Below are 12,453 nucleotides of genomic sequence, written 5' to 3'. Positions count from 1 at the left end.
TAGTCAACACAGCAATGTTCAAATATCTAAAGATTGTTTATTACTAACAAATTAATACAGTATTAGTTTAAGGTCATAAAGTTAAGTAAGAATATGGAAATTAAAATTTAACTTGGCACATCACATCTGTGTCTTTTTTTACCATTATATAAAAGAATCACCTTTTACAAAGATATTACTTATTATCAATGATTTAGCTGAATCCTTTATTTTGCAACTTTATACTCCTAAGTAAATTGATGTTGGTTTACATGGCCAGAAAAAAACTATGGAGGCTATTTAGGCAATTCAAAATAATTAGATTTTGCATGACAAAATAAACCCAAGAGTTACAAACTACAAGGAAGGTAGGAAGGCAGGCAGGCAGGCAGGCAGGCAGAAAGAATAGAAAAGAAAATAAAAGAAAAAAGAAAATACAGGAAGATAATGATTAAATGTAACACCTTCTATTTGGACCTTGGTTCTAAAAAATACATCAAACATGAGTCTTGAGTTCCCTGATGACCTAGTGGTTAAGGATCCAGCTTTGTCACTGCTGTAGCATGGGTTCAGTCCCTGGCCCAGGAGCCTCCACGTGCTGTGGGTACAGCCAACAACAGCAACCTAAATCTTGACACAATAGTCAGTAGGATTTCATCAACAGTCTAGAAATGGCTCATGCATTTCTCTGTGTGTTTATAAGCATCACCGAGGCAACCACACAGAAACAGAAGCTTAAACATAACCCACATGCTATTATCTGGTTCCGCATCCTACCACCTTGCAGTCCTCAATCCAGTGTTTACCGCTTTCTCTTTCCTTTTGTATCTCGTCCTCTGGCATAAAGAAGTATTCCTCATATGCACACACACACACGCACCCCCCCCCCAGAATGACAGAGATCTGAAAGTAAAAGGCAGGACAGTGTGTACCATAAACCAAGAGCACAGTGTGGGTCAGAAGGGAGACATATCTGGCTGTGTCTGGAGCAGGTTCACAAGGTTTTCCCTGAAGGGTGATGTTCAAAAACCAAACTTCAGAGGAAGGTGATAGAGCAGGGGCTGGAAAGGGGTTGGAAGGAGATGGGAAGTTAAGATGAAACTAAGTGGGGAGGGCATGGAGTTATAAAATCAGATGGTTTATCTGGAAAATGTTTTTTTTTTTTTAATTCCAGTAAGAAATACAGAAGTAGGAATAAGACCTCAGGTTTATCCACTTGCCTGAAGTCTGTTCTATCCCTGTCATTGTTCTCGCTCCAAGCAAAGAGGGTCTGTGAATTAAATATCTCTTTTGCAGTCATCTGCAAGCTGGTTGAGATGAATTACTAATTGGAGAAAAATGCCTTCTTTCCTGGCTCAGGGACCCTGGACTTGACATGATTTCAAGCCATTGGTTCACATGGCAACCCCATTCCCCACCCCCACCCCCAATAATGTATTCACCTCTATTTCTACAACATAGCTGGGCATGGCCAGTTAACTCTAGAGGCCTTACAAATCATTTAGATCATCTTCAAATGTAATGGGCCCTCATTCCCCTAGGCTAATCACACACTTTACCTACAGGTATTATTTTGTTCAGGCGCTGCATGACCCTTAGGCTAATCATACTCTTTACCTATAGATATTATTTTGTTGAGGTGGTACACGTCCCTTAGGCTAATGACACACTTTAGCTTTAGATATTATTTTGTTGAGGTGGTACACGTGTCTTAGGCTAATGACACACTTTACCTGCAGATATTATTTTGTTGAGGTGGTGCATGTCCCTTAGGCTAATCACACCCTTTACCTATAGATATTATTCTGTTGAGGTGGTGCGTGGTCCTTAGGCTAATGACACACTTTACCTATAGATGTTATTTTGTGGAGGTGGTGCATGATCCTTAGGCTAATCACATGCTTTACCTATAGATATTATTTTGTTGAAGTGGTGCATGGAGGGAGGGAGTTGGTATGAAAGAATGACTTCCCCAGGCTTGGTCTGAGAGAGTTTTCTCAGCAAAGAATAATTTTAGAAACCTGGAAAAGTCACAAGGACCTTTCATATCCGCAACTTCTTGCAAAATAAGAGCACTTGCATCTTCAAGTTAATATTGATTGCTTCTCCAACATCTGTATTTGTTTTCCTGAAAGCTCTGAAAGTCTCCTGAGGGAGTGGCTATGATACAGCCAAGAATTGGACCCCATGCTGCAAAGCAGGGGTCTGGATAAAACAGCGCCTGAAAGTGGGTGAGAGATGCCTCCATGCAGTCATATGCTATGGCTGATGAGTTCTCAACTCTATAATGTTAAGGCGTGCAGTCATAGAAACTTATCTTTTCTTCTGGGATACTAAGCCACCGCTTATTTAATGAGATGCTTCAAATGCCTGTGCTGAGTCTGATACTCACTCTAGATGTATGTACCTCCAAGGCTGTGGATTGTATGAGTTCACACCCTGGGATGGGAACTTGGAAGGCATTCTGGGATGCAGATGTAGGGAAATCTGTTGGTGTGGGGACGGTGGATGAGGGTGGGAGGAATCCACATGTGAGACTTACAATGGGAACAGGATAAGACAGGACCATTGAGGTGAGTACCATGTATTTGATGAGCCAGAGTCATGAAGGCAAAGACCCCATTGCTTGTGGGTGAATCTCCGAGGCCAGGAGTCTCTGTGGCACAGCCATGTCTTTGCCCTTCGTGTGGAGAATATAGGGTTAAGAACATTTGGCTCTCTGTTCAGATAATAGCAACGTACATTCCTAATTCATTAAAAAAAAAAAAGTACAAAATTTCAATGGCATATTATGACAACGTTGATTCTAAGTTTATAGGCAACTGCCATCGCTGGCGGTTGTCAAAATACTGGAACCCAAATATTGCTGGAATGTTTTACTTGAAAAATCCTGATTCTGCTTTTCTCATGTTATGCTATTAGGCTTTATTACACCATCATAGCTGAGAGTCAAATGATCTTTCTTTGAAGTCATTTCAAATTTACTTTTTTTGCGGGGGACAGGGGGCGACTCATGTGCAGCATGCAATAGTTCCCAGGCTCAGACTGGACCTGTTCCTCAGCAGTGACCTGAGCCTTGGCAGTGACAACAGCACAGCAGACACTTAATCTTCTGCGCCACACGGGGACTCCCCACATTTGCTTTTTTTTTTTGTCTTTTGTCTTTTGTTGTTGTTGTTGTTGCTGCTATTTCTTGGGCCACTCCCGCGGCATATGGAGATTCCCAGGCTAGGGGTTGAATCGGAGCTGTAGCCACCGGCCTACGCCAGAGCCACAGCAACGCGGGATCTGAGCCTCGTCTGCAACCTACACCATAGCTCACGGCAACGCCGGATCCTTAACCCACTGAGCAAGGGCAGGGACCGAACCCGCAACCTCATGGTTCCTAGTTGGATTCGTTAACCACTGCGCCACGACGGGAGCTCCAACATTTGCTTATTTTTAAAGACGTTTGTTTCTTCCACACTTTTCTCAAAGAATGGGTGGGACCAACATCACTCTGATTTTCTTAAAATATTGCTGGCTCTTCCTGCCAAAGCCAGGCAACTGCATACTCTTAATCTCATGCCAGTTGAATTCACAGATTCTTTTCTATCAGTTTTGAATCAAAAATGAATTTTATTGATTCAAGCAGTGTCATCTGATAGGTTCCGTTTTCAACAATGGAAGAGATTTTACTGTCAATTCTTCAATGAAAAAAAAAAATCCCAAGGATCCTACCAAAGAATTTGATAGTGGGATGTGTGTTACCTCTCCTCCCATTAAAAATTTTCACGCTGTATATGGATTGAAAACCCCCAAGGTAGTTATAAACATAAATTCATAAATTGTAAACTTTTTGTTTTACATGAATATCGTATCAGTTACAACACAAAGATGTTACATTTTATATGAACATTAGCTACTGCATAAAGATTTTATATAGGAGTTCCCGTCGTGGCGCAGTGGTTAACGAATCCGACTAGGAACCATGAGGTTGCGGGCTCAGTCCCTGCCCTTGCTCAGTGGGTTAAGGATCCGGCATTGCCGTGAGCTGTGGTGTAGGTTGCAGACATGGCTTGGATCTCACGTTGCTGTGGCTCTGGCGTAGGCTGGTGGCTACAGCTCTGATTGGACCCGTAGCCTGGGAACCTCTATATGCCGCAGGAGCAGCCCTAGAAAAGGCAAAAAGACAAAAAAATAAAAAATAAAAAAATAAAGATTTTATATAAATATTATATAAATTATGAAAATTGTAAGCATCCAAATATTGAGCACGAGTGTTGGTGGCTCACAGAATGGGCAGGAACAGATTTCCAAGTGAGGGGGACGGGGGTAGCACCTGTGATGCAGCATTGCTTTGGGGAAATAATCAAAATAATGTCCCCTTAAAGACATGGCCCTCTAGGGAAAGTAAGGAAACAAGGAGGGAAAATTAAGATTCCCTGCCCCAGGAGTTCCCGTCGTGGCGCAGTAGTTAACGAATCTGACTAGGAACCATGAGGTTGCGGGTTCGGTCCCTGCCCTTGCTCAGTGGGTTAACGATCCGGCGTTGCTGTGAGCTGTGGTCTAGGCTACAGACGCGGCTCGGATCCCGCATTGCTGTGGCTCTGGCGTAGGCCGGTGGCTACAGCTCCGATTCAACCCCTAGCCTGGGAATCTCCATATGCCGCGGGAGCGACCCAAGAAATAGCAACAACAACAACAACAGACAAAGGACAAAAAAAGACCAAAAAAAAAAAAAAAAAAGATTCCCTGCCCCAAATGCTACCACCCCCAGCATAATCATCCACTAACAAGACTACATTGTTGAGTAGCCTTGGTGGCTCAGAGGATTAAAGATCCAGCAACGTGGGTTGCCGCTGTGGCGTGGGTTCGATCCCTGGCCCCGGAACTTCCACATGCCATGGTCACGGCCAAACAAAAGCGAACAAACAAAAAACCCACATTTTGCAATGGTCACAGGAGAAACGGGTCTAAACCTAGAAGCTGTGTTCACAAAGTGCCCAAGAACAGGAAGGAAAATCAAAGGAAACAAAGTTACCGTAAACTATTGTATCTAGAATGAATAATCTACTATGTAGCAGTAGAATGGATATCCTGCTGTACAGCACAGGGAACTCTATCCAGTGTCTCTGGATAGACTATGATGAAAGGTAATATAAGAAAGGGAATGTATATATATGTATAACTGGGTCATTATGCTGTATAGCAGAATCTGGCACAACATTGCACATCACCTAGACTCTAATAAAAATGAAATAAAAATTTTTTAAAAAGAAGAGTGCACTAAGCATGCACTTAATGACTGCTCTCCTAGGAAGGTCTTTTCCCTTTTATTGATATTTTTCAAATCAAGTTTGTAATTGCAAAACTATGCCTAGGCTGTTTGCAAAGATGTAACTAAATGAAAATTCCACACACACACACACACACACACACACACACACATGGTCAGAGGATTCATTAGCAATTTGCTCTAGAAATCATGTGGATGCTTAGGTGATCAGTGGCGCAGAGGAGTGTGAGGTTGTGGGAGCCACATGCCTGCCTTTTCTGTTGGTCCAATCCACAAATCATTTCCTGGTTTCTAGATGAGCCCTTCTGTGCCGATTAGCTCGTGACAGTGATTAAAAATTCACATCTAGAGTGGATAAGCAATGAGGTGCTACTGTACAGTGCAGAACTATATCCAGTTCCTTGGGATGGAACACAATGGCACATAGTATGAGAAAAAGAATGTGTGTGTATGTGTGTATATATGAGCAGATCACTATGCTGTACAGCAGAAATTGGCACATCACTGTAATAAATCAACTACACTAATTTTAAAAACATAAATATAGAAATTTTTTTTAAAAGAAAATTATTCCAAAAAGGAGAGAAGACAGGAGTTGAGAAGTAGTTGATGAAAATTCTCACTCCAAGCAGAAAAGCAAAAGTAGCAAAAGCCTCCAGGTCATCCTAATCCCGGGAAATTCCGAGACAGCAATATTTCTACTGAACTCCATGTGGTACTTGACCTGATGCAGTGTCTGTCTGGCAAGCTGTACCCCACACTTCTGGTTTTCTGGTTTCCCTAACAACAGCATCTAAGAGCAAGGCTATCCCTGCCTGCAGCCAGCGGCAGGTGTTGGCAGTTCCATTGGGTGAGCTTCCACTCTCTCTCTTTCTGAAAGATGAGGCTTGTCCAAACACGAAGCATATCCAGCATTTCGGGAGAAAATCCGCATATGTAAAATGGAACACATCTCCTGTGAATTTTAGCTAAAAAGTATAAAACTAGGACACAAAGGAATCTTGCTCCATCCCCTAACATATGTCCTAAGAGGAATGTCACAGTTGCAGAAGCCATGAAAAGGAGATGCCAGCTATTTCCAGTATAATATTTGAGAGAAGATACTTGAACAGGGAGATAATTGTCCTGCTGTACAGCACAGGGAACTATATCCAATCTCTTACAATAGAACACGATAGAAGACAATGTGAGGAAAAGAATGTGTATATATATATGTATGACTGGGTCACTTTGCTGTACAGCAGAAATTGACAGAACATTGTAAATCGACTATAATATAAAAAGTTTTTTTGTTTTGTCTTTTTTAGGGTTGCACCTGCAGCATACGGAAGTTCCCAGGCTAGGGCTTGAAACAGAGCTGCAGCTGCCAGCCTGCACAACAGCCACAGCAATGCTAGATCCAAGCCATGTCTGTGACCCACACCCCAGCTCACGGCAATGCCCGATCCTTAACCCACTAAGCGGGGCCAGGGACCAAACCCTCATCCTCATGCATACTAGTTGGTTTCCTTACCACTGAGCCAGGATGGGAACGCCTAAAGAATATTTTTTAAAAAGAAGTGACACAATTAAGTTATCCTATTCTTTGTGCATCTCCAAATAGACTGGGCAATATTTGATAGTTATAGAATTTTCCCATGTGATCCATTCCAGTTCCAATCTCTCTCTCTCCTTTCTCCCTCTTCTGTGTGACTAATTCTAATTCCAATTTGTCTCTCTTTTTCTCTTTCTTTAGGAAGCCTGGGTATTACCCACAAACACTCCATCCAGTTCTCCCATGGCCTGCCTTGAGGTCTACCAAGCATTTAAAAGTCACCTTACCTGCCTGGGTAAGTTTAACAGTATGTACCAATATTTCATCAAGCGATGCATACAAAAGGGAGAGAGAACCCAGCTGAAGGGTGGCTACAGTGACAGGCATAGGCTCTGGGGATGATCAGTTAAGACCACAAGTGGAGACACAACTGAGGCACAGTTGTGACACTGAGACACAGGACCACAAACTGATTCAGCTCAGTGGTCTTCTGAGACAGCACTGCCATCATCCTTCCATGAACATGATGCTGACATACTTCCGATGGCTCCCTCAATGCAAAGTCTGACTTGAAATTTGGGAAAGGAACCTGCAGTAAAGGGGATCCAGGTCTTCACTTCTTAGAGGGTAATCACACCTCAGTTATGTCCCCTTGTCAGAACAGCACAAACTCTTGGGAGTTCCCTGGTGGCTCAGAGGATTAAGGATCTGGCATTGTCTGGCTGCTGTGGCTCAAGTTGCTGCTCTGGCATCGGTTTGATGGATCCCTGGCCTGGGAACTTCCACATGCCATGAGCGTGCCCTCCCCTTCCGCCCCCCAAAGCCATTTGCCTATACCCAGGTCATAAAAGAATTTTCTCACTATTTCTCCTAGTGCTCATGTGGCTTTATTTCCTTTACATTTAGATTTTGGGCCCCTCAGGGATTCATTCTTGGATCTGGAGTATAAAATCAATCTTTTTTTTTTTTTGTCTTTTTAGGGTCACACCCACGGCATGTGGAAGTCCCCAGGTGAGGGGTCAAATCGGAGCTGCAGCTGCCAGCCCACAGCCACAGCAATGAGGGATCCGAGCCACATCTGTGACATACACCACAGCTCACAGAAACACCAGATCCTTAACCCACTGAGCGAGGCCAGGGATCAAACCTGCATCCTCATGGACAGTAGTCAGGTTTGTAACCTGCTGCATGACAATAGGAACTCCCCAAATCAGTCTCATTTTTATCTTCTCTCAAAGGCCTGCAGACATTTGTCCTAACATCCGTCAAAACATCCATCATCCCACACGTGATTGGAGGTCTAACTTCATCCTATACTAGAATTCTATATGGCATTCGGTCTGTTCCCTACTGCCTATTCTGTTCCATGACTTCGTTCATTTTTTTTGTGTGCCAGTTGAATGAACATAAGCATCATAACAAAGCCTTTGCTGTTAAACCCTAATATCCAGTGTGACTAGACTTCCCTCGCAGAGCTTCCTTTTCACTATAAACCATACTTTTAACTTTTTATTTATATCTGTAGCACTGGGAACTATGTCTGGTCACTTATGACGGAGCAGGATAATGTGAGAAAAAAGAATGTATACGTGTGCGTGTGACTAGGTCACCTTGCTGTGCAGTGGAAAATTGACAGAACAGTGTACCTCAGCTATAATGGAGAAAATAAAAATCATTATTAAAAAATGTTATTGGCATATAGTTGACTGACAATGTTGTGTTCATGTCAGCTGTACAGCAAAGGGTAAAACATGCTTTTTTATGTATTGTTTTATCAATGTGTAGTTGATTTATAATGCTGTGGCAGTTTCTTATGGTAAGCAAAGTGACTCTCTCTCTCTCTCTCTCTCCATATATATACATACACACATTCCCTTTCTTATATTATCTTCCATCATGGTTTATCCAAAGAGATTATATAGATTTCCCTGTGCTGGACAGCAGGACCTCATTGCTTATCCATTCTCAATGTCATAGTTTGCATCCACTAACCCCGAACTCCCCGTCCATCCCACTCCCTCCCCCAGTCCTCCTGACAACCACAAGTCCGTTCTCTTTGTCTCTGAGTCTGTTTCTACTTTGTAGGTAGCTTCATTTGTGCCACAGTATAGATTCCACACAGAAGTGATATCATATGGTATTTGTCTTTCTCTGTCTGACTTCATGAGAAGAATCAATATGGTCAAAATGACTGTATTACCCAAGGCAGTCTACTGAGGCAATAAAACATGCTTTTTAAATGAAAACAATCAGAATGGGTGGGACCCTTTAGATCCAGGGCTGCTGTTGGCCTTGGGGACTTCTTATAAAATCTTTCAGAGGTATCTTTACCCAAGCAATCTCCAATCCATGCATCCACTGCATTTCTCCTGCAAGGTTTGGTGGACCTCTGTGGGGATATACACACCCATGTTCTATATTTGCACAGCAAAAATGAACAGGACAGAAGTTCCCAGGAGACACAACAGGTTAAGGATCCAGTGTTGCCACCTCACCTGTGACGCAGGTCATAACTGCAGCACAGGCTTGATCCCTGACTCTGGACCTTCCACCTTCTGTGGGTGTTGCCAAAAAAAAAAATGCTCAGGGCGTCCTTGATTTTTTTTCATGACCATGACCCAGGCTGTTAAATGTTCTCCTCTGTGATTGAACAGTGTGGGCATTAAGGTTTTAGACGGAAATGCTTCAGTGTCCTCTTTTATAAAACACACAAAAACCTGATAGAGAATTGTAAGGCTTGCTGATATTATAGTACACTGCTAAACCAAGGAATTTAATGTCCAATCAATCTCAGGAGTGTGGACAGGCCGTCTCACACAGCCACCTGTTGCAGGTTTTTACATATTAGTGTATCCAGTAATAACCTCATCTGAACTGTACTGGGGAAGTACATTTTTAGCCAAAAACATTCTGTCTCCAAGAAGCCCATATGTTTAGACCAGATATTTTGCAAGAATTTTTCCATGTGTAAGAGGTATCTGGAGTATGTTTTTACTGGAACATATGCTCTCTTAAAAGCACTCAATTGTTTATTACCATAGGTATAATAGATAATGAATTGTTAGGAAATACTGTTGAAAATTCCTTTGCAACCAAGGTGTTCAAATGCTTATTTTTAATAGTTCCAGCAATGGCATGTTGAAAGCTTTTTTTTTTTTTTTTGTCTTTTTGCCTTTTCTAGGGCTGTTCCCGTGGCACATGGAGATTCCCAGGCTAGGGGTCTAATCGGAGCTGTAGCCACCGGCCTCCACCAGGGCCACAGCAATGAGGGATCCGAGCTGCATCTGCAACCTACACCACAGTTCACGGCAATGCCAGATCCTTAACCCACTGAGCAAGGCCAGGGATCGAACCTGCAACCTCATGGTTCCTAGTCGGATTCATTAACCACTGCACTACGACGGGAACGCCTGGAAAGCTTTCTGATAAATCTCCTGTTGACAGTAATTAGGACTGCATAATTACAGGAAGATCCTGACCAATGGAAAGCCACTGATCAAACCCTGAAATATTTTCTTTTTATAAAGACATTTATGAGGAAAAAGAAAATATCTTAGGATTTAAAAAAAAAATTAGACCTTAAAAACCTAGGAGGCCTATTTTGTCCTATTCTTTAGGCTTCTCAATTTTCTTCAAATAAGTTGAAACAATTTTATTCTGAAAAGACTACGGGTGGATATAAATCATTAATAAATTGTCTGTACCTATTGAATTGCATATCTTCTTTTTATAAATAAATCTTTTTTTTTGATCTTTTGTCTTTTTAGGGCTGCACCTGCGGCATACAGAGGTTCCCAGGCTAGGGGTTGAATTGGAGCTGCTGCTGCCAGCCTACACCACAGCCACAGCAAGGCCAGATCTGAGCCATGTCTGCGACCTACACCACAGCTCACAGCAACGCTGGATCCTTCACCCACGGAGTGAGTCCAGGGATGGTACCTGCGTCCTCATAGATGCTAGTCAGATTTGTTTCCACTGAGCCACAGTGGGAACTCCTTATAAATAAATCTTAATATCCTTTGTAGAATGATATAAAGTGTATTTGATCTACACACATCATTTAAAAATGTATTACTGGGAGTTCTCATTGTGCCTTACTGGGTTAAGTATCCATGAGGATGCAGGTTCAATCCCTGGCCTTGCTCAGTGAGTTAAGGATCTGGCATTGCTGTGGGTTGTGGCCTAGGTTGCAGATGTGGCTCAGATCTGGCGTTGCTATGACTGTGGGGTAGGCCTGCATGGATAACTCGGATTCGAACCTTAGCCTGGGACTTTCTATATGCCTCACGTGTGGCCAGAAAAAAAAAAAGAAAGGAAGAAAAGAAAAAAATGTATGAGTATCATGTAGGTGAATCAGAAAAAATGCATTTATAAAAACAAGTCAGTCTTCTTAAGCTTATGACTTAGCAAATCAGAAAATCATTTTACAGAGTATGATAAACCAGTAAGTGCATAAAAGAGCACGTTGTCAGTTGTGTATGTTTACAGATAAACTATGATTAGCATTCCCAGTTTCATTCTTGTTAAAGATGCGGTTGGAGCCGAAATTTCTTACATCAACAGATTCCAATACAGGTTAAATCAAAGTATCCTATGGTACCAGTCTAAGTTTAGACAGTTTAGCTGTTTCTATCTATTTTTACCCAATTCGGCCACCTGTGCCACTGAGTTTGGGTGTTCTTCTGCCCTCTGGCCTGTCATCTCCAGGCTGGATTGGAATGAAGGGACAACCTCTAATCATCCTCAACTGCCCAAGCCTGGTTTTCTCCCTGATAAACAGAGATGTGGGCTAGTCAGCATCCCAGGTGGCAGCAGTTAGAAACAGTGTCATCATCGTCTTTGTTGAGAAGGAACAAAGGCTTAGCTGGAAGCAACAGTGATCATGTACTCTACGTGGGAGTCAAGTGATCATCTGGTGCCAGGTGCCCCAAATACTTTTCCTAACAACCCTCAAAAGTCAAGTTAACCTGTGTGTGTGTGTGTGTGTGTGCGCGCGCGCGAAGGGAAGTTTGCTGTACATATATGGATGTATTGCTCAAGTTCTTATTCCATTCCATTCATCTATCTTAATGCCAATATAACTTTCCTTCCTTCTTTTTTCCTTCCTTCCTTCCTTCTTCCTGGCCATGCCCGTGGCATGCAGAAGTTCCCAGACCAGGGATCAAACTCATGTCACAGCCGCAACCTAAGTCATGGCAGTGACAACACCAGGTCCTTAACCCACTGATCCACCAGGGAACTCTACAGTCTTGATTTGTATAGCTTGAATATGTCTTGAAATCGGGTCACGTGAGACCCCTAAATTTGTTGTTCTTTTTTGAAAAAAAAATTTTTCTTTGGTTATTCTAGGTTCATTAAGTTTATGGGTGAATTTTAGAATAAGTTTATCAATTTTTTTTAGTCTTTTCTTTTTAAGGCCACACCTGTGACATATGGAAGTTCCCAGGCCAGGGGTTGAATAAGAGCTGTAGCTGCCAGCTTACACCACAGCCACAGCAACACAAGATCTGAGCCACATCCATGACCTATACAGCAGCTTTCAGCAATGCTGAATTCTTAACCCACTGAGCGAGGCCAGGGATCGAACCCACATCCTTACAAAGACAACACTGGGTCCTTAATCTACTGAGCCACAATAGGAACTCTAAGTTTATCAGTTCTG

The 12,453-nt window shown here is 42.5% G+C and overlaps 1 long non-coding RNA gene across 1 annotated transcript in view; it reads left to right on the top strand.

Moving 5' to 3' along the window:
- The window catches only part of LOC125118928 (uncharacterized), a 41,691-nt gene extending 34,612 nt beyond the window's left edge, over positions 1 to 7,079 (top strand). Inside the window, exon 3 of the long non-coding RNA XR_007132919.1 lies at positions 6,993 to 7,079. This is a non-coding gene — a long non-coding RNA (uncharacterized LOC125118928). The remainder of the gene's footprint in view (positions 1 to 6,992) is intronic.
- Positions 7,080 to 12,453: the final 5,374 nt, after the last annotated feature.

Source organism: Phacochoerus africanus, chromosome X (assembly GCF_016906955.1).
Source record: "Phacochoerus africanus isolate WHEZ1 chromosome X, ROS_Pafr_v1, whole genome shotgun sequence".
In the NCBI taxonomy this organism is placed as follows: Eukaryota; Metazoa; Chordata; class Mammalia; order Artiodactyla; family Suidae; genus Phacochoerus; species Phacochoerus africanus.
The sequence above is the reverse complement of the archived record's forward strand: the minus strand, read 5'-3'. Positions and strand labels throughout refer to the sequence as shown.